The following is an 18,716-nucleotide window of genomic DNA, read 5'->3' on the forward strand; positions in this document are numbered from 1 at the left end:
CTGGTGCCATTTGGCTGTTGCCCCCCCCCCCTATTCTGGGGGGGGGATCGTTATGGTAGCCCCCTGGGGACGTGGGGGGCTCGGGCGGAGGGCTCGCGTGGGCGGCCCCTCCCGTTGTGTGCCCCCCCCCCATGAAACAATAAAAGAAATAAACATAAAATGCCTAAAAAGGGAGGACAGTGGGGCCCGTGGCGGCAGCTTCCTGCTGCTGCGCTGCCTGTTTGGGCAGAGGCCTTTCGCTGTCCTCTTGGGGGCCCGGGCGGCCCCGGTTCCCTCTGTGTAAAATAAGAACCACGAGTACACATAGATTATAATAATAATAATGGGACTGATGATGGTTAAAATTATATATTCTATATGGCACCATGATCATATGACGGCAAGGGTAGACCCATTGGTCCCTCTGGTCTGCCCTTGTTCTGTTCTGTATTTTCTCTTGGGATGGATATATGTTTATCCCAGGCATGTTTGAATTCTGTTACTGTGGATTCATCTTCCGGGCCTGCTGGAAGTTTGTTCCAAGCCTTCGCTATTTCAGTGAAGTCATGGTCAAAATTCGGTACGGTTATAATCTAACTTAATATTTAAGTATTGTTGCCTCTCGGCCCCAGTTTTTGGGGGTTTTTTGTTTCGGGGGGGGACACCTGTACCCAGGTTTGCCCCCCCCCATCCTGGCTCCTAGTGCGGGACCACAGGCCCCTGGGGCTGCTTTTGCCAGGGCCTGGTGTGTCGGGGGCGGGGGGGTTTGACCCCGCCAACCCAGGCCATATGGCCTTCCCCCTTTTGACGGTTTACCCGTCAGGGCCAGGGAGCTTGGACATGGGGGCCACCACGGTGGGACCCGTTCCCTGCATGGCAGGGGTTTGCTGCAGAGGGGCTTGTTTCTCCCCTTTTGTATGTGCGGCCATGCGTCAGGGTAGCGGGGCTCCCATGCCGCTTACAGGTTGCCCCTGCCCCTGAAAGGGGACGGTTGGGAGTGGGTGGGGGTCCAGGGTACAAACCCCACCTACTGGGGGGAAAGCTGGGCCCTGCCCAATTATTTACAAAGCAACAACAACAACAACAGTGGGGTTGGTTGAGGGACGACCACCCTCGCTCGAGAGCGGCCGCTCTCTTGCTAGGTTTCTCCAAGGGATTCCGGATCCCTTACATGGGTTCGAGCAAGCCTGGGCGGCATTGTTCGGTCCGGAATAGCATAAGTGGTGGCCATGGGGAGGGGCCTTGGGCCCTTCCCGGAGCCGCCCTTCCCAAATCTTGGGGTCTCCCCATTTGGGGGGTCCCCTGAAAGGTGGGTGATGAATTTAGGTTGATTCACCACTTGTCTTTTCTTAAAAGGGAGTCAGTGAGGGATTTCCTTCCTGACGAACTTTATTTAGTCCGGCTCGCATCCTTTGATGCGGTCGTGGCCATGGTAAGGCAGTGTGGGGTTGGAGCCCTTATGGATAAATGCGACATTAGGTCAGCATCCCGGCTCTTCCCCATGCACCCAGACGGCTTCGGGCTTTTTGGGCTTCCATTTCATGGGTGTTTTTATGCGGCGGGGTTACCCACGGGTGGCTCCGTCTCTTGCTCTCTTTTGGGCGAGCTCAAGCACCTTATTGGAGTGGGCGCTCAGGAGGCGCAGCGGTCTGGGCTCGGCGTTCACTACCTCGAGGGTTTCTTGGTGGCGGGGACGGCGCGGGCAGAGCACTGCTTCGCTCTGCTGCGGGTCTTTGAAGCCCTTTGGCCCTGTTGGGGGTGCCTTTAGCCCCTGCGGGGACCGAGGGCCCCGCCACCGGGATTACCTTCCTCGGTATTGAATTGGACTCGAAGGTGCAATCTTCTAGATTGCCCCTGGACAAGTTGGCTAAAACTGGGGATACCCTTACGGTTCTGGGCTGCCGGAAGGTCAACCTTTGGCAGCTCCAGGAACTGGTTGGGATACTTAATTTTGCCCGCCGGGTCGTGGTGCCGGGCAGGGTTTTTTCTAGGAGGTTATATGCTGCGATGAAGGGGCTCCGTTTGCCCCGTCATCGTACCCGCTTAGGTGCAAGGGTCAGGGCTGACCTCTGCGTGTAGCGGGAGTTCTTAGAAAGTTTTCCGGGGTTGTTGTTTGGGAGGCAAGAGCTTCTTTTGAAGCTGAATTGCAGTGTGTTCTGATGCTGCAGGGACCTGTGTTAGGTGCAGGGTGTGTTAGGTGACCAGTGGGGGCTGGTCTGCGTGGCCTCCAGCATGGAGGGCCTCTTCATTGGTTGAGGATTTGACCTTTTTGGGAGCTCTCCCCCTTGATAGTGGCCCTAGGGCTTTGGGGGGAGCAGTTTAGGGCAAGACTGTGCATTTTGGTGTGACAGCTTAGTGGTTGTCCACGTGGTGCCCGCCCTGTCCTCTAAGGGTGACAGGGTCATGCGGCTTTTCCGCCATTTGGTGCACAGGTCCTTGTCCCTGAGCACATTGTTTTTGTCTAGGCATGTCCCCGGGTTAGATAACGGGGTTGCTGAAGCCTTGTCCCGTGGTCAGTTGTCCCGTTTTCGGACCATGGCCCCGTGGGCACGTGTGTCGCCAGAGGTTTTTCTGGCCCACTTTCGGAGCCTAGGTGGGCTCCTGGGCAGTGGAGAGTAGAGGCTTGCTGGCTACGGCACTCTCGGGAGTGTCTGGCACTCTGGGGGGCTTAGCAGCAAGCAGGGAAGAGTTTGGGCGTTGCAGGCAGTATATGGGTTAGCCCTAGCTGGCCTGCCCCAGTTGTGTACCTGGCCATATTTGTGTCCAGCTTAGGCAGCGTGGCCTTTCAGTTAGGACTATTAGGTCCAGGTTGGCCGGCTTCGCCTTGTTTAAGGCGGGGGCGGGGTTATTGGTTTTATGGCATCTTCCGCAGTGTGACAGTGCGGGAAAGTTGGGCCGTGGCCGCATTGCGGGCCGCCGGGTCAATTTGGTGCCTTCCATCTCATTACTTCAGTAAGGTGGGTGCTAGTATGTAGGGTTTGGCCAGGCCAAGTATGGATCCCGCCATTCGGGAACGCTCGTTCTCGAGAGGCGCTGCCACTAGTGCGGTAACGGCCTCTCGATACGGAGGATTCGGGAAGCCGCTCGCCGGCGGTCAGAGGCCTGTTTTAGGGTACGAACGGCCTGTTGAGGGTCCGGGTAAGATCTTAGGCCAGGTTCCTCCTTTGGTCCCCTTCTATTCAACCCCGCCAGGACGCGACCGACGGTGTTGCTTGGGGTCAGAGCGCTCTGAGACCACTCAGCAACAAGTTACCATCGGGGGTGGGGACCCTGCCGTCGTGGCGGCTGGGTCCTGGCTGTCTGGTGGGGAGAAGGGGTGTGCGGTGGGAATGGCGTTTCTACCGCTATTGCTAGGAGGGCGGCATTCCATTGCTGCGCCCAGGTTGTCCTGGGAGGGCGGCATCCCATTGCTGCGCCCAGGAGGTGCTGGGAGGGTGACATCACGTTGCTGCGCCCAGTTGGTCCTGGGAGGGCGGCATCCCATTGCTGCGCCCAGGTGGTGTCGGGGGGGCGGCATTCCATTGCTGCGCCCAGTTGGGCTGGGAGGGCGGCATCCCATTGCTGCGCCCAGTCGGTGGCCAGGGGCGGCATCCCATCGTTGCGCTCAGAGTGTGCTGGGAGGGCGGCATCCCATTGCTGCGCCCAGTTGGGGCTGGGAGGGCGGCATCCCATTGCTGCGCCCAGCTGGGACTGGGAGGGCGGCATCCCATTGCTGCGCCCAGTCGGTGCCGGGGGTCGGCATCCCGTTGCTGCGCCTGGATGTGTGCTGGGAGGGCGGCATTCCATTGCTGCGCCCAGTTGGTGCTGGGAGGGCGGCATCCCAGTGCTGCGCCCAGTTAGTGCCGGGGGCGGCATCCCATTGCTGCGCCTGGATGTGTGCTGGGAGGGCGGCATCCCATTGCTGCGCCCAGTTGGTGCTGGGAGGGCGGCATCCCATTGCTGCGCCCAGATGGTTCTGGGAGGGCTGCATCCCATTGCGGCGCCCAGGTGATGGGTCTGGCACTGTGGTGGCAAGGACCTGTGGGGTCTGGGGGTCGTTTTCGATCTGCCAGGTTCGCGATGCCTGCGGTGGCTTCGCACTGTGCGGCCCTCCACGCAAGTGGTGTGGTCGAGATCCTCTCGGGGATTGCTTGGTGGGACGCCATTTCCCTTAGGGCCCTTCACCGGGTTAGACGGGGAGTTAAGGCCTGGGGTACGGTAGTCAGAAAGTTAGGTGGGGTGGTTGTGGCCCATCCCCGCATCACCATAGATCAGCTGTGGCTTTACCTGGCTGCTGGTCTTCCTCTGTCAGAACTGAGGAACACCACTTTCTCACAGGACCTGCAGTGTCTCTGCGTGAGCTGGCGCAGTAGAGGGGGGAGTCGGGGGGCCAAGATAGAGATCTGACCCCCGCTCCATGGCAGGTTAGGGGCGGAAATCTGGGTGGTGGTTCAGCAACTGCGCGTTCTCCCTTGGGCATCTTTGGGGATGATTGACAGGTTCTCTCCAAGCTCATGGTGGGTGCTACCTGCGCACTTGGGGGGAACCTGTCTTTGGGTCCCGCTATTGAAGTCCCAGGGTAGAGGTGAGCCGGCGGGACCCCCCTCATGCGAGTGCATGGCAGGGTCTCAGGTGAGGGAGAGGTCCCTCACCTGGACCAGCATCGATTACGCCCATAGTTGCCCAGGAATGTTGACCTTTTACGTCATTTCCGCCCCGGAAGTGTTTGTTTGACCCTGCAGGTCCACTGTTTCCGGGTCATAGTGGAATATATTAATTTATGCAAATTTATGCTAATTCATGCTAATTTAATTAATAAATTATGCAAATTTATTTTAATAAAAATGACCCAAGTTTAAATCCAGCTCTGGTGTCCGTGTCGTTACTCCGTCTCTTCTGCAATAGTAGCCAGAATTAGCTACTGGTGCTCTGCTCCATTTTAAAGGTCAAATTCAGAGGTGGTATTCAGCCAGTTTGGACCAGTTTGGGGGAACTGGTAATGGCAACTGTGGGTGGGTTGGCCCGCCCACCTATCTGGATGTAATTCCAACCTATTTAGCCATGTTTTCGAGGCTGGGCACATGCAGAAAAGATATGCACATATGCATGGCTCATACATGGAAGGCTGGTTACATGCACAGAAGGCAAATATGTGTGTGACATGAGTGTGTGCGTGCGGGGCAAATCAGTAGTGAGAATATGTGAAACCACCACTGGTCAAATTAGAAAGTCTGGTTATCTAGGGAAGGAAGGAAGGAAGGAAGGAAGGAAGGAAGGAAGGAAGGACAGATTTTCAGCACAGACCTTGCTAGATTTAGTACAATGCAGTGAAGGGCTACCAAAATTTTTATTACCACACTGTGGGCTTGGCTTATGCATTTTCTTTCAACATCTTTCAGTGCAAATTGGGTACTCTGGGGTGCAGCTCCATTTTTGCTACCCCACTGTGTCCCACCTCCCATCTGGGCAGTAGCCCACCCCTGGTACAATGTAAATGTTTCACCATTTACGTAGCAAATTAGAAGACTTCCAAGGTCACTGCCAATTGTCATTTGGCAGTTTCAATATTTGTAGGTTTCTCTATGGTGCCAACAATACTTTCAAATGTTTTCTTCCTACTGTTATGGAAGTGCTGTGTTCTCTTTCAGATGCATGCTACAGATTTATCTCTTAATTGAAAGCTTCTCTGTTTGGCTATTGCTTTAGTGTGTAAAGGTTGGGGATGTTTCAGTCTGTATACCAGTCTTAAGAACTATTGGAATACAAACATATAAGAATTGAAAGTTTAAAGCTTTTAATTATCTAACTGCACTGCATGTGTCGAGTTGTCACTCTCACTAATGGAAATGATGCAAACATTAATAAATAACAAATGCATGAAATTGTACACCTAGTGACCTTCCTACTTCTGCCCATCACCTTCCTTAATTACAGATCTGAGTGACAATTTGCTTTCAAATTTCTGTAATCTGAACAAGAGGTTTAAATCTTCTCTGGTAAACAAATCTTAGAGAGAGAAAAAGCTTCCATAACCATAGATAGATGCATCACCATCAATAGATGCATCCTTCATTTGATTTCTATAGATCAGATGGTGTCGTGCAGTCAACCTTTTTATCAGCTTATTTATAAACACTCAAATAATACAATAAATTGTGCAAGTGCTTTTAATAATTGGTTCCATGAGTGGAGGGGAAGCAACTTTTGGCTCCAATTGACATTTCTTCATCTTTTAAAAATGTATGTGAGAAACAACCAAGTGGAAATGTTTAATTCATGGATATATAACAAGAAGTTTAAGTCTCCAAGCAGTTAGCAAAAGCCCCTGGAACTCCTCCAAACATGGTTGCCAAATGGTAATCTTTAGTGAGACAGATGGGGAAAATTATTAAATGCATGAGGTCTAATCATACTGCCTGTAATTAATGAATTAATCAAAAGTGAAATTTAATTAAACTAGGCTTTGGTCCTGGCCTGTTGTCTGGACCTTATCTATCCTCTGGATTCCATCTGTAGCCACACAAAGAACAAGTGCAGCCCAAGTTGGACAGCATAAAGCTTCAATAAATTATTTAGATTATTTTTAGAAGAACTGGATTAAATATTTCTTATAAACGCATGTATGAAAGGATAAATCCATGTCTGGTTGCTGCCTGCTTATTTTAGACTATCAGAATAGGATGTGATAGATATAGATACTGTAGGTAGGTAGGTAGGTAGGTAGGTAGAAAGATAGATAGGTAGATAGATGATAGATAGATAGATAGATAGATAGATAGATAGATAGATAGATAGATAGACAGACAGACAGACAGATAGACAGATAGACAGACAGACAGACAGACAGACAGATAGACAGATAGATGACAGACAGACAGACAGACAGACAGACAGACAGATTATGAACCACCAAGTTGGTCTTGTTCCTTCCAAGGATTGCCTTTTTCAAAGACATTATCTCCACAACTTGGTCTTTCATGTCTTCCAATATTTTTCCCATTGCTGTGGTAATTAAATCCATCCATCTTGCTACTAGTCATCCTACAGAATGCAGAATAATAGAGTTGGAAAGGACCTTAAAGGTCCCTTCTCTTTCCTTCCATCATCATAACTATTACTATGAGAACTATTTCACCCTAGATCAGAGGTCTTCAAAATTGGCAACTTTAAGACTTGTGGATTTCAACTCCCAGAATTCTGGGGTTACAAGTCTTACAGTTGTCAAGTTTGAGGACCCCTGGCCTACATATTTAAGATAATAACTATGATTTACACGTCTGGATTCATTCTCTCTTATAGAAAATAAACCTTTCCAAAGAATTCACAATTTACTATGGAATTCACTGTGTGTTTTTAATTAATTAGAACACTAAGTTCAGTAAAACAGGATATAAACCTATATATTCTTACTAAGGTGTAAACTGAACACATTTTGAGTTATGCATAAGGTTTCCTCTTTTGTTTGAAAATTTCTAATTGAATTCTTTTGTGTGTATATGGGACAAGTCCTAATATTTATTGTCATTTTAGACAAAATGTTATGTCCAAAAGACAGATTGGTAATATGCAGTACAACTGCTGTGTGTTCATGCTCAGAATAGGCAAGCAGGGGAAAAAAATCAAACCACTTCAATTGACAATGATTTCTTTTTTTTTCTTTTTGAAAAAGAGTTGAAAAGGAGTCAACTGTGTCCCTTACTGAGTCTGAAACAAATAATGCAAAACTTTGCCCAGTGTACTTGAAAAGAACAACTCAAATGCTATTGCTTTTATTGTCGCATTTGCAGTCAATTCATTTCTTTTCTCCCAAACTTTCTTGCTATAAAAACTAAAAGACACCTAGAATGTAAACTCTTTCTGAATAACTTAAATAAATAAATAAATAAAATTCGCAGATGACACCAAGCTGGCAGGAGTGGCCAACACCCCAGAGGATGGACACAGAATTCAGAAAGATCTAGACAGACTTGTACAGTGGGCCCAAACAAAGAAAATAAAGTTCAATGTAGAAAAGAGTAAAATCATGCACCAAGCCAAAAAAAACGCAAAACATGCATACAAATTAGGTGAAACCACACTCACCATGAGTGACTGTGCAAGGGATCTTGGAGTCTTAGTAGATAACCAGCTAAACATGGGCCAGCAATGTGCAGCAGCAGCTAAAAAAGCCAACACAATCCTAAGCTGCATGAACAGGGGGATACACTCCAAGACCAGAAAGGTAATAATACCACTGTATAAGGCCCTGGTCAGACCACACCTGGAATATTGCATCCAGTTCTGGTCACCACACTTCAAAAGAGATATAGAGACTCTAGAGAGGATGCAGAAAAGAGCAACTAAAATGATAAGGGGACTAGAGACCAGGTCATAGGAGGAAAGGTTGCTGGAATTGGGCATGGATAGTCTAGTAAAAAGAAGGGCTAGGGGGCACATGATAGCTGTATACAGGTACTTAAGGGGTTGCCACAGAGAGGAGGGGGACAAACTGTTTTCCAGGGCACCAGAGGGCCAGACGAGGAACAACGGTTGGAAACTGACCAAGGAAAAATTCAACCTGGAGATAAGAAAGAATTTCCTGACAGTGAGAGCGATCAACCTGTGGACAGGCTGCCAGCGGAGGTTGTGGACTCCCCAACTTTGGACATTTTCAAGAGGAGATTGGACTGCCATTTGGCTGGGGTGCTGTAGGATTTCCTGCTCAGGCAGGGGGTTGAACTTGATGACCTGTAAGGTCCTTTTCAACTCTAATAATAAATAAAATAAATAAAACTCTCAAATAAAAATAATAATAAATTGGATTTTCCTTTCCCTTGCTTGTTTTTTAAGCACATCAAATTTGCATCCCTAATCCAGAAAGGTCTATAAAATGTTAATCATAACAATGAACTTTCTATCAAATGATTCAATTAAGCAACTAATATTCCATGCCCACTATCAAAGTTTCCCTGTTGGGCTACCACAGGTTTGTCATTTATTTTATCGCTAGAACTACATCACTGTTGGTTAAATATCAAACCCAATTACTCCCACTATGGATATTAAACATGGGAGGTAAGATTTAGATCAAGCTTTCATTCAGCTGTATCAGGGATTGTTGTGGAAAGAAAATGGGAAATATCTTGGAAAAAGACTTTACAAGAACCAAATCAGAATTCCTTTCTAGTTTTCTGCTGTCATCCTCCATTTGTTGCTCCCATGCTTCTAACTGAAAGAGGAAATTTGATAGAAAGGAAGGTTTGTAACTACAGGGATTTCATTGCTAAACTGCTGGCAGTACCAAATACTTCCAAGTATAATTAAGAAGTGTATTTCTTTCTGAAAAGTCTGGGGATTGTGATTTTTAGGTGCAATTGACATTCCAAAATTAATAACTGCTTTATTTTGTCTTTGTACCATCTCCTAAATCTGAATGATACATTTAACCCTGCTGTTCTGTTCGAAAAAACTGCCTAATGTTATGTTCCCGGGTCTATTTGACCTGGACTGCAAATTGATCATTTTAGGTACTTATATTTGGTCTTTTTGAAAGCTTTTTTCACCTGGAAACAAGTTTGAACATTTCTGCACACAATGGAATGAAAATTGAACTGAAAAAATTAATCCTTATTGGTTTATTTTGAACATAAATGTGCCTCCCCCCCCCCGTTTTTGTGAAAGTTTTTTCAATATGGATAGTTTTGCTTGCAAAATCCATTCTATTTTGCTAAAGTTGGTGTGGGATTGGTAGCTTGAACATTTCTGCACACAATGATATGAAAATTGAAATGAGAGAAGTAAATCTTATTGGTTTATTTTTGCTGATATAATGCATGCCCCCCCATTTCTGTGAAATAGTCTTCACTTTATGGATAGTTTTGCTAGCAGAATTCATTCTATTTTCCTAAAGTTGGTGTGGGATTTGTAGCTTGAACATTTCTGAACATAATGATATGAAAATTGAACTGGAAAAATTGATGCATATTGGTTTATTTTGCACATAAAGTTATTTCAATTTATATAAAAATTATGCTGTTAATTTCAAACTTACATACTTTTTTTTAGTAAAATGGATTTCTTTCATAAAATTAGTTCTCTGGCTACAATGTGGTTGATTTTCAAAAGGATATTCCAAATATTTCTAGCCAAATATGTATAAAAAGTGACATTAATGACACACAGCAAGGCCGAGGGGGGGGGGGTGGCCCTTTTGTGGCAAAAATAAACCAATAAGAACCATTTTTTCCAGTTCATTTATATTTTTCTTATGTTCAGGATTGTTCAATTTAGTATATCAAACCTTTTGGGGGGAAATTCCTTAGGGATTTGTAGCCTTAAAAAATATAAATTGACATGAAATTCAGAAAGGATGGGGGAGGGGCTTTTTGATCAAAATAGAAATATAAGTCTCATTTTTTCCAGTTCAATTTTCATATCATTATGTTCATAAATGTTCAAACTAGTTTTCCAGTGGAAAACGTTTTCAAAAAGACCAAATTCAAGTACCTAAAAAAAATCATGTTGGTCCGGGTCTATATGACCCGAACAGACTAAACGTGACTTTTTTTTTGCCCAGAAAAAAAAATTTTCCCCCACCCCCACAAATATTTTTTTGATGATCAGCATTGTTAAATTGAGTAAATGAATGCCTAAGATTTTAAAGAATATTTCGGATTTGGAGCATAAAAAAATAAAAAGTGAAAATGGTTGCAAGCAGCCGAGGGGGGGGGGCTTATTTCTGATGTTAAAAAAACAGTAAGAATCGTTTTTTTCAGTTCCTTTATATTTTTCTTATATTCAGAAATGTTCAAGCTACCAATCCCACACCAACTCCAGTAAAGTAGAATGCATTTTGCAAGCAAAACTATCCATAAATTGAAAAAACTTTCACAAAAACGGGGGGGCACATTTATGTGCAAAATAAACCAATAAGGATTAATTTTTTCAGTTCAATTTTCATTCCATTGTGTGCATAAAGGTTCAAACTTGTTTCCAGGTGAAAAAAGCTTTCAAAAAGACCAAATATAAGTACCTAAAATGATCAATTTGCAGTCTGAGTCAAATAAACCCGGGAACATAACATTAGGGAGGGGGTTTTTTTCAGCAAGAAAGAAACCCCCCACCCCCCAAAAATAATTCTCATAGAGAGAACCCCTGAAATGATGAAAAGTCATGAAATTTCAAGTTTCAGATATGCAGGGAAAATGTTTACAGGGGACTCAAACTTGGTTTTGGGTCACATACGACCCGAACAGAACAGCAGTTAAATAATGGAATTGCCCTACTTAATCCACATTTGGTCTTTACAGCTACTAAGCTAACCAGATAACTCAGTTATGTATCTGTGGCAAAATAAATTTTTGAAGCCAGAATAGTCTTGCTGTCTAGATTGGCTGGGGAACTGACATCTTTTCTTTGTCAAACAAGTAAATAAATATATCAATTGTGGTATGATGAGGGCTGACGCTATTTGGGACCACAGATCCACTCATTATTCCCCAAATCCATCTCAGAACAGAGATAGAAAAAAGATAGCAATGTCCAACAGTGCATACCTCTGTCGTCAAGCGTGGGGGAACTGAAACATCTCCCCCTGCCTATGTAGTTTTTTGTGTATGATGACTGTATGTATGTTTTTATATATTGGGTTTTCTTGTTTTTTAGACTTTTTAAATGTATTATTGTTATTTTAGATTCCAACTACAGTGATCCCCCGATCATTGCGAGGGTTCCGTTCCAGGACCCCTAGCAATGATCGGGTTTTCGCGAAGTAGCGCTGCGGAAGTAAAAACACCATCTGCGCATGCGCAGATGGTGTTTTTACTTCCGCAGTGCTAGCGAGGAGCCGGACTCAGCTGGGAAGCGGCACTGGGGTTTCCCCACCGCCCACGCAAACTCCTCGCTGCCGCTCGCCCGCCCTTCGCCCGCCCACCCCGCTCGCTTGCGCCTCTTCCCAGCTGAGTCCTGAAGTGAATTCTAAGCTGGGAAGCGGCCCCAGCGAACGGCGTGGGCGGGAGAATGGCGCGTGAGCCGTGGGCGCGCGGGCAGGCAGGCTGCAGACAAGCCATTCGCTCGGGCCGCTTCCCAGCTGAGTACTCAGCTGGGAAGCGGCCCCAGCGAACGGCGTGGGCGGGAGAAGGGCGCGCGAGCCGCGGGCACGCAGGTTGCGGACAAGCCGTTCGCTCGGGCCGCTTCCCAGCTGAGTACTCAGCTGGGAAGCGGCCCCAGCGAACGGCGTGGGCGGGAGAAGGGCGCGCGAGCCGCGGGTGCGTGGGCAGGCAGGCTGCGGACAAGCCGTTCGCTCGGGCCGCTTCCCAGCTGAGTACTCAGCTGGGAAGCGGCCCCAGCAAACGGCGTGGGCGGGAGAAGGGCGCACGAGCCGCGGGCGCGCGGGCAGGCAGGCTGCGGACAAGCCGTTCGCTCGGGCCGCTTCCCAGCTGAGTACTCAGCTGGGAAGCGGCCCGAGCGAAGCGGCAGCAGCGAGGAGTTTGCGTGGGCGGTGGGGAAACTCCTCGCTGATGCCCGCCAAGAGGGGGAAGACCTAGGGAAGCCGCCCAGCAGCTGATCTGCCCGGCGCCATCTACGCATGCGTGCCCATAGAAAAAAAAAGGGCGCGCATGCGCAGATGGTGTTTTGACTTCCGGGTTGAAAAATCGCAAATTAGCCTGTTCGCAATGGTCGGGGACGCAATAACCGGGGGATCACTGTATTAGATTTGTCATTATATATTCTTTTTATCATTGCTGTAAGCCGCCCTGAGTCTTCTCTCTATACAAATCTAATAAATAATAATAATAATAATAATAATAATAATAATAATAATAATAATAATAATACTGTTAGTCATCCCATCGTTTGTCATAAAATTTTCTCTATAGCGTTGTAGCATTCTATTTCAGAATCTGCTGTCCCACTTTCTCTTTTTTTAAAACCTAATGGATAATCACCACGGAAATCACCAAAGACTGAGTCTAAAACAATAGATAGAGCTGCCCATTTGTTTCCAAATACTGGTTATCCACCCAGCAATCCTGTTATAGTCCTTTTTGACCTCCCAGAGATCTTTCCAGAACTTTGCTCTTATTTTCACCTCTGGCTTTTCAATTTTCTTATCTGTTTGCTGATGCAGGTTCTGGTAGAACTGCCTCTGATTGGATTGAAATGTTTGATTCTGCCTGTACTGGGTGATCCTAGCTTCATATCGCTCAATTTTCCTGGCTGTCGCTGTTATCTGCTGCTTTACAATTTCCAGAGCTTCCTCGATCTTTCTTGTACTAAACCAGTACTTTTTTGTCAAATAGTCTTTGATCTTCTGATTGTTCAGTTTCTGCTCCTTAATGTTCTTCAAATTACTTGCATCTGATCTCAAGCTTTTGATTTTCAGTTCTAGTTGGATTTTCCATTTTGGTTTTCCAGTTGGTTTTCCGATTGGTTTCTGTTGCAGTAACCCTAGTTCTTCAGCTCTACTCTAGGCAAGCTGATTCAATTCTTCAATTGAAGTTATATTGACAGTTGCAAGTGCAGAGTTAATATCTTTCATCAGTGGGACAAGTCATTTCTTGCTTACGTTTTTTAAGGCTGGCAGTCTCTTTCCCTCTGCATTGGACCCTGCATGAGCAAGTATTTGGTCCTTAACTTCTTGCTGCCTTTGAGTCATAGTGTCAAGTGTCTCATCTGCAGCTTCTTGCTGTCTTTCCAAGTTTTCATCAGGTTCCAGTTATGCAGTGACTCCAGATCTTATTAGAGCTTCTACTGGTGCCAGATCAGATTTTGGTGTTTCTATTTTGCAAATTTTCTGTATTTCTTCTAATTCGACTTCACTGAACATTTGGTTCCTGATTATGAGTCGTTGCTGATCGGCCAGTTGAAGTTCCGTTATTTTTGAGTCTGCATATTCTTGTTTCCATAATTGGTACATCCGTCTTTGATATCCACTTTTTTCAGGCTCCGAGTTGTAATAACACTTCATGATTGTGCGATTCTCTGACATTGAGAATTTCTGCCGCTTTTTGATTTGTAAGCTTTGTTTGTTTTGTTCCGGTAGCTCATTTGTCAATGGCTGCCCAGGTTCCACAGCAGCCACCATGGTCCTTTTTATGCTGGGCGACGACCGAACCAGTATGGACTTCTTTTGTTTTGTCTCTCCATTAGTTTAGGTACGTTTAGTCTGGCTCCTCTGATTTGACCACTCAAGCAAGGTTAGACCTACCAGTAGTTTACACTACCACCGGCACAGCTCTCAGCTTCATTGAAGCACACAAGCCCCACTACCACGACAAGGCGTACCCATCAGTGGGGACAAGGCGTACCCATCAGTGGGGACAAGGCATACCCATCAGTGGGGAGGCGTACCCATCAGTAGGGTAATTAGTAGTAGTAGTAGTAGTAGTAGTAGTAGTAGTAGTAGTAGTAGTAATGTTATTAATATTATTATTATTATTCATCTCATTCGCAGAATGATCTTACTTTACAACAACACAGCAAAATTCCTAGTGCAGACAGAATTCAAAGATAATTAAAAATGGATTTATCCTCCCAGTGAAAAAAGATTTAGCTAAAACTGACTCTGACACACTCTCTCTCACACACACACACACACATACACAACACACACACACACACACACAATATGTACAGCAAATACCATGCTTTGTCAAGAACAAAGATAATTTAAAGAGAGAAAAATAGTGCAAAGACTGCCCTCATCTTCTGTTGACATTTCATTAAGCCTTTTCCCATCTATCCTTTTTCTGTCTTTAACTTGGGCAGTTCATTTCTTACAGAAAGTCATTGGTAAGCATATCAAAGGAGTTATTTAATTCTCTGACAAGATCATGACAACAAAAATGAGATAGGATTCTTCGTAGGCCAGCGTTTTCTCTCTCCCTTCTCCCACTCCATCTAATACTAGAATCTGAGTATATATTTTTTTCCTGAAGGAAAGTACTTTTACTTCAATTGAAAAAAAAAATCCTATTGAAGAATAGAAAGAAACAGAATTACTGCCAGAAGAAGACCACATATATCTCTCAGAATCAATGCCTAGAGTGAGTAAACAAATGTAAGAACAAGCGTATGAATTAATTGCATTGATTTTTTTTCTACTGGATTAGACCAAAATCTTGCAATCTAAGCATGTAAGCCCTTCAACATAGTCCAAACAAGAAGTATAACAAGGAGTACTAACTGTATTTTCGATGGGCCAGTTGTCCAGTCTGTGGCTCCTCCTCCTATCTCAAAAAGTCATTCCCAGATACCATTATTGCAGAAGAGACGGAGTAACGACACGGACACCAGAGCTGGATTTAAACTTGGGTCATTTTTATTAAAATAAATTTGCATAATTTATTAATTAAATTAGCATGAATTAGCATAAATTTGCATAAATCAACATATTCAACTATGACCCGGAAACAGTGGACCTGCAGGGTCAAACAAACACTTCCGGGGCGGAAATGACGTAAAAGGTCAACATTCCTGGGCAACTAAGGGCGTAGTCGATGCTGGTCCAGGTGAGGGACCTCTCCCTCACCTGAGACCCTGCCATGCACTCGCATGAGGGGGGTCCCGCCGGCTCACCCCTACCCTGGGACTTCAATAGCGGGACCCAAAGACAGGTTCCCCCCAAGTGCGCAGGTAGCACCCACCATGAGCTTGGAGAGAACCTGTCAATCATCCCCAAAGATGCCCAAGGGAGAACGCGCAGTTGCTGAACCACCACCCAGATTTCCGCCCCTAACCTGCCTACCCAAATGACCAAAGGTAAGCCAATTAACCTATTGAATGCAAGCACCCCCTAACCGCACATCCATCTCCCCAGTGTGGAATGGGCGAAAAAACAGCCATGCCAAATGGGCGAGGCTGCAAAAAATTCCCATTCGGCCCCCGAGGGCGACCCACCAATAGCACACTGCAAATTAGGGAAGGGCGGGTGGGTGTCTGCTCCTTTGACTGGGTCCGGGCGAACAGGCTTGGCCCAGGGCCTGCGGCCCTTAAATAGGGCCAGCAAGCCCCGCCCGGTCCCCACGTCATTCCAGGCCACGTGGGCCTGGCTTTCCCGGCCGAAATCTCGTCTCGCGAGATTTCGGCCGAAAACAAAATGGCGGCCGCCATGAAGAGTCCGGTGTCTGCCCGGCCCTTCAGCAAAAGCGCCGTGGCCGGTAAGTCGAGCCGGCGATATTGCAGAAGAGACGGAGTAACGACACGGACACCAGAGCTGGATTTAAACTTGGGTCATTTTTATTAAAATAAATTTGCATAATTTATTAATTAAATTAGCATGAATTAGCATAAATTTGCATAAATCAACATATTCAACTATGACCCGGAAACAGTGGACCTGCAGGGTCAAACAAACACTTCCGGGGCGGCAATGACGTAAAAGGTCAACATTCCTGGGCAACTAAGGGCGTAGTCGATGCTGGTCCAGGTGAGGGACCTCTCCCTCACCTGAGACCCTGCCATGCACTCGCATGAGGGGGGTCCCGCCGGCTCACCCCTACCCTGGGACTTCAATAGCGGGACCCAAAGACAGGTTCCCCCCAAGTGCGCAGGTAGCACCCACCATGAGCTTGGAGAGAACCTGTCAATCATCCCCAAAGATGCCCAAGGGAGAATGCGCAGTTGCTGAACCACCACCCAGATTTCCGCCCCTAACCTGCCACGGAGCGGGGGTCAGATCTCTATCTTGGCCCCCCGACTCCCCCCTCTAACTGCGCCAGCTCACGCAGAGACACTGCAGGTCCTGTAAAAAAGTGGTGTTCCTCAGATCTGACAGAGGAAGACCAGCAGCCAGGTAAAGCCACAGCTGATCTATGGTGATGCGGGGATGGGCCACAACCACCCCGCCTAACCCTCTGACTACCGTACCCCGGGCCTTAACTCCCCTCCTAACCCGGTGAAGGGCCCTAAGGGAAATGGCGTCCCACCAAGCGATCCCCGTGAGGATCTCGACCACCCCCCTGCGTGGAGGGGCACACAGTGCGAAGCCACCGCAGGCAACGCGAGCCTGGCAGATCTGAAGTAGACCCCCAGGCCCACACAGGTCCTTGCCACCAGGTGCAAGACCCACCACCGGGGCGCCGCCAGAGGATGCAGCCCTCCCAGTACCATCTGGGCGCAGCAATGGGATGCCGCCCTCCCAGCACCAACTGGGCGCAGCAATGGGATGCCGCCCTCCCAGCACACAACCAGGCACAGCAATGGGATGCCGCCCCCGGCACTAACTGGGCGCAGCAATGGGATGCCGCCCTCCCAGCACCAACTGGGCGCAGCAATGGGATGCCGCCCTCCCAGCACCCAACCAGGCACAGCAATGGGATGCCGCCCCCGGCACTAACTGGGCGCAGCAATGGGATGCCGCCCTCCCAGCACCGACTGGGCGCAGCAATGGGATGCCGCCCTCCCAGCACACATCCAGGCGCAGCAATGGGATGCCGACCCCCGGCACCGACTGGGCGCAGCAATGGGATGCCGCCCTCCCAGCACCAACTGGGCGCAGCAATGGGATGCCGCCCTCCCAGCACACCTCTGAGCGCAACAATGGGATGCCGCCCCTGGCCACCGACTGGGCGCGGCAATGAAATGCCGCCCTCCCAGCCCAACTGGGGCAGCAATGGGATGCCGCCCCCCGACACCACCTGGGCGCAGCAATGGGATGCCGCCCTCCCAGGACCAACTGGGCGCAACAACGGGATGTCGCCCTCCCAGCACCTCCTGGGCGCAGCAATGGGATGCCGCCCTCCCAGGACCACCTGGGCGCAGCAATGGGATGCTGCCTTCCCAGCAATAGCGGTAGAAACGCCCGTCCCACCGCACACCCCGTCTCCCCGCCAGACAACAAGGACCCAGCCGCCACGACGGCAGGGTCCCCACCCCCGACGGTACCTTGTTGCTGAGTGGTCTCGGAGCGCTCATGACCCAAAGCAACACCCTCGGTTGCGTCCTGGCGGGGTCGAATAGAAAGGGACCAAAGAGGAACCTGGCCTAAGATCTTACCCCGGACCCTCAACAGGCCGTTCGTACCCTAAAACAGGCCGTTGACCGCCAGCGGTCGACTTCCCCGAATCCTCCGTATCGAGAACGCCGGTACCGCACTAGTGGCGGCGCCTCTCGAGAACAACGTTCCCTAATGGCGGGATCCATACTTGGCCTGGCCAAACCCTACATACTAGCCCCACCTAACTGAGGTAATGAGGTGGAAGGTACAAAATGACCTGACGGCCTGCGATAAGGCCCTGGCCCAACCTTCCGCACCATCACAATGCGGAAGTCACCGTAAATCAATAACCCCGCCCCCGCCTTAGACAAAAGGCGAAGCCGGCCAACCTGGACCATAATCGTCCTAACTGAAAGGCCACGCTGCCTAAGCTGGACACAAATATGGCCGGGTACACAACTGGGGCAGGCCAGCTATAGGGGTAACCCGTATACTGCCATGCAATCCCCAAACTCTTCACCTGCCTGCTGCTAAGCCCCCCAGAGTGCCAGACACTCCCGAGAATGCCGTAGCCCAGCAAGCCTCTACTCTCCACTGCCCAGGAGCCCACCCAGGCTCCAAAGGTGGACAGGAAGAAACCTCTGGCGACACACGTGCCCACGGGGCCAGGGTCCGAAACCGGGACAACTGACCACGGGACAAGGCGTCAGCAACCCCGTTATCTAACCCGGGGACATGTCTAGACAAAAACAATGTGTTCAGGGACAAGGACCTGTGCACAAAATGGCGAAAAAGCCGCATGACCCTGTCACTCTTAGAGGACAGGGCGTTCACAACGTGG

Source organism: Erythrolamprus reginae, chromosome 3 (assembly GCF_031021105.1).
Source record: "Erythrolamprus reginae isolate rEryReg1 chromosome 3, rEryReg1.hap1, whole genome shotgun sequence".
Taxonomy (NCBI): Eukaryota; Metazoa; Chordata; class Lepidosauria; order Squamata; family Dipsadidae; genus Erythrolamprus; species Erythrolamprus reginae.